The sequence below is a fragment of the Castor canadensis genome, chromosome 4 (assembly GCF_047511655.1).
Source record: "Castor canadensis chromosome 4, mCasCan1.hap1v2, whole genome shotgun sequence".
NCBI lineage: Eukaryota > Metazoa > Chordata > Mammalia > Rodentia > Castoridae > Castor > Castor canadensis.
Window position 1 is genome coordinate 79680998 of NC_133389.1, and position 4543 is coordinate 79685540.

The 4543-nt window shown below is 34.6% G+C and overlaps 1 non-coding gene across 1 annotated transcript; it reads left to right on the forward strand.

Moving 5' to 3' along the window:
- Window positions 1-663: 663 nt before the first annotated feature.
- Window positions 664-770, forward strand: LOC141422809 (U6 spliceosomal RNA). The gene has a single exon (XR_012447532.1). It is a non-coding gene; the product is annotated as a U6 spliceosomal RNA (small nuclear RNA).
- The last annotated feature ends 3773 nt before the right edge of the window (window positions 771-4543 follow it).

Sequence of the window (4543 nt, forward strand, 5' to 3'; positions counted from 1 at the left end):
GTCTCATGAGAGAAATGTAGGAACCAGTAGTCATATGTTGCATAAAACACTGGACCAGTGACATTACAGAGTCAACAGGTGTTAATTTTCCTGGAAGTCTATTTTACCAGTAGATTGTAAGCTGTGTGTTGCATGGTGGTTCTCTAGAAACAAATGCTGAAAAGAAGTCAGAGTGCAAGATGATTATTAGGAATCAACCCTATGAACAGAATGAGGGGCAGCTATTAAAATTAATTGGGGTACTAATATTGTTGCTTATCTCAGAATATTGTTTTGCAAATTAAACAAGCCAGTATCTACAAAGTGCTTAAAGCAGTCATGGCACATGTGCTCAGTGAGGGTTGAACATTTCGTAGTTATTATTATCATATAAACAAGGTACCACCTTGGAGAGCAGAGTGGTTCAAGTGGTATAGTGCCTGCCTAAAAAGCATGAAGCCCTGAGTTCAATCCTCAGTAATGCCAAAAAAAAAAAAAGACCTTCTTCAAGAGTCCCAAATATCAACCACTATTCTGTTTCCAGGAAAGAAAATAGACTATGTATGTTTGTGGGGGCTGATAAGTTTCTAGAAGAACATGTGGGACCAGAAATAGTGTTTTAGATATTTTTTCATTGTATTTTAATTGAAATAATGATAGAGTCTAATTCAGTTTAAGAAATTCATGCTCCCTTTGCCAGCATATATGCTAAAATTGGAATGACACAGAGAAGATTAACATGGCCCCTGTGCAAGGATGACATGCAAATTCATGAAGCATTCCATAAAAAAAAAAAAAGGAAATGTTGTGGACGAATGCCGTGTATCTTTTACCAGTTTCCTCCTGGTGTTATCCTCAAGACAGTAGCACAATTGAATGATTGAATTATGCTGACATTGATACAGTGCACTTGCCTATTAAGATTTCTCCAGTTTTACAATGTAGTGGTGTTTATGGTGAAAATACTCACCACACAAGTAGATGATAGAGCTGGGTCAAACCTATATTTGTCTGGAACAAAGCTGTGCTCTTAACCATTGTGGGAGAAAGCATCTGACTTGTCTATTTTTGAAAAGTCTGAAGAAAGAAACAGCATGCTGGCAAGTTTAACATCCATCACTGCTTAAATTAATACTTTATTTTTATATTCCCCGAAATAACATGTTCAAAAATCTCTACCCACTGCTGTCCATAACTATGTCTAACTGATAAATCACTGAAATGAAGACAAGACAAATAGAAGAAATAAGACAACTACAACAGTAGTATAATCATTTACCATTTCTCAACATGTGCCAATTTCTAGAATAAATTTTTCAGTATTCACAATCCTAATATTTGCAGGTGTGCCTAATGTTAGATGCTATTACTCATTTCCATTGTTCGTGTAAGCAATTCAATATGGAGTATAGATAACAGACATAGAGTTTTAATGCTGTTAGGTTATAACCTGTATTACAGCCAAGATTAATCTAAAATGAAATTGCATCATCTGAAAATTTGCATCCTTTTCTCCTTCTGTACGTAGTAAAATGAAGAAAACCTGACTTAAATACAGCCACTTCCCTATTTTCCTACCTGTTGTCCATTTGGCCCAAATAGAGTCACCAGAGGCCAGTATTATGAGTTGATTTTCATGCTTCCTGTTAGATGTTAGTTACCTTTGTATATTAGCTAACTTTCACAAAAATGTCTGACACATAAAAGTTTAAATCCATCCTTTAATGAAATTTGAAATAGTTATTTTATCTTTTAGATGCACATGCTGAACAACAGCACATTTATTTTCCTAAAACAAAATATTAGCAACAATTCTCAGTAAGTAATTGCAATGACTGAGTAGTGACTCTGACTATATTCAGAAATTATTGGTTAAGTTATAAAAACTAAATATATTTTATTATCAATGCAGTAGATCCACCTCCCACCTCATTTCCTGAGGAAAATAGGTCCAAGATCCCTAGTTCTAGTAGACATGTACCAAAGAGAGTAAGTTATCAATCATAGCTATATAGATATAATATATAATATATATGTACATAATCTAATAAAGCCTAATTAATACAAGTTATCTGAATGTGCTCTCTCTTTCCTTCTCTCAGACTCCCCTGTAAAATATCTTATCGTACTTTATTAGATTTTCATATTATGGTTGACTACTGTAATGGAAACCATAGAAAGTAGAACTATGGGCAAAAAGGACAGGTTACCTTATGTTTATTAGGGAGACTTGAGGTAAATGTTCTGGAAATCCTTAAGATTTGTCCAACTAATTATAATTCTTTAAGAAAATACAATTCTACTATTATAGTTGACTTGATTTTTTCAATGAAACTTTGTTTTTAAAAATGCCTTACATATTTAAAAGAAGTTAAAATTCAGAGTTCACTGAATACCTGAAGAACTGTGCTATGCAGTAATGTGTACATTTAATATATGGTTCTGGTCAACTTACATAAATAAGACAAGTGCACACAACTAAGAAAGAATAAATTAGCGTAGAAATACAGAATATAAGTCCTCACATGAGTTAACTCATATGATAAGATGGAGAAAGGCTGATAATCAGAAAACTTGCATTTATTTGTGGTTCTTTTCCTTCTACTTCATAACTGTCATGCTCTCAGGCATTGTACTTGATTCTATTCCCATTTTACACTCACTCAGTCCTGTGAATGAAATCAAATCAGATAATGCCAGTACATCTATTGCTGGTTCTGTTGGAACAGGAGTACCAGATTTAAAACTCTTAGCCAACATGGGAATGGGAAAGCTTATCCAGTTTTTGCCAGTGGAATCACTGAGGAAAAGAATGAATGCACCATCGAACACTTCCATCTATCACATGGCTCAATCACTCATCCACGACTTGTAACTAGAGCTCTGACCTCATATATTGCTAGGCAACATATGTATAACTGTTACTATGCTTCCTAAAGACTGATTCTCCTGTGTTATATATCCTTCATATAGTTACAAACATATAGGTTTCATTAAATGAAGGAGTCATTGAATATTCATTTGTGAAAATTCTATTTATGGTTTTAGTTTTGTATGCAGAATCAGATTCACACATAGAAGTTTCTCAACAGACACCACCGACTTCCAGCAACAACATAATAGCATTATTAATTTATCATTGGTAAGTCTATGACTGAAATTTGTATTGACAAATCAAAGGTCTATTTTAGTTAAGATGGTATGTCTAATTCCTTTACATACCCTACCTTTGTGGAAGAGTAGATGCCCCATAATAAAACTGTACATAGCAATTGGCTATGTACAGTGGCCTATGCTCAGTTTCCTTCTGCCTAATTTATTAATCATGGCAACAGAGAAGGGAGCATTTTTTTAAAAAAACATCACTTTAATGCCTACTATAAAGCATACTTTAATTATTTTATTTTCTTATTTATGATTTATATCATCTCTTGAAAACAATTGCAAAGTATTACTCTAAGTTTTAAAGGACCTTATTGCAATTTAAAACAAGCAGCAGCATACATAAAAATGAATTGGAGCAGTGTATGTTTAAATGTCATATAGACACAGCTGTCACTTAGTCTACTACCACAGCCATTATTGAACAGGGACAAAATATAGAAAGAAGACTCTAGAATAGAGTTTCAGAATAGTGAAGGAACATTTTTAAGTTACGCCCTCTCCATCCTCTTAGTGTTAATTGCGAAAAATAATCACTTAATATTGATAATCTACTGTGCCACATGTAATTCTATTAGTTATTTTACTATGTATAATATAAGAATGGTAACCAAGTGAAATGTACTAGCTCAATCACTACACAACATTTTAAGTTTAGCAAGTACTGTTAGATTAGAATCTCTCATCTTGCCAGTCCTGAGGACCTGCTTAAAGGTGATGGTCATGCTGCTTGCAGGCCACATTTGCCAGTGTCATAGGGACTCAGAGTCAAAGTTGACTGACTCAGCCACCAATGGGCATCATCTCAGTGCTTGTTGAATTTCTGAATCACTGAGGCATCATCCTCAGTAATACATCTTGGTCAATGACTTGGATTAGAGCTCATAAGTATACTTTCTACAGGGATCTCAGGTGACTCAATGCTGCTGATTCAAGGATCACATATTAGGTAACCTTGGTATAATTTGGACTCTGAGACTAGTCTAGTAGAGTCTGACTCTCAACTCTAATATCAACAGACTGGCCTTGAGGCTCAGTTTTCTCACATGTAAAATGGGCTTAATAATGGTAGCACCTATTTCACTGGTGGTTATGAAGGGCTAGAGAGTCAGCACAGGTAAAAGGCTAATAAAATCCCTACTCTACCCACTCTCTGTGGTATTATACCACCAACAGCAATACCGTCGCTACTGCCACCAAGTATTACAACCACCACACGGAGTTCAGGCCTCAAAACATCCTGAGTACAGGTAAACAAACAAGCAAGACATTCAGAGAGGGTAAGATAAAGGAATTGCTATAAGTTATACCATCTCTAAATTGTGACTGTGTTTAATCAAAATTGTAAAAATTGTGTTAATGTTTACTCAAAATTGATTGATTGATTGATCCATGACATGGA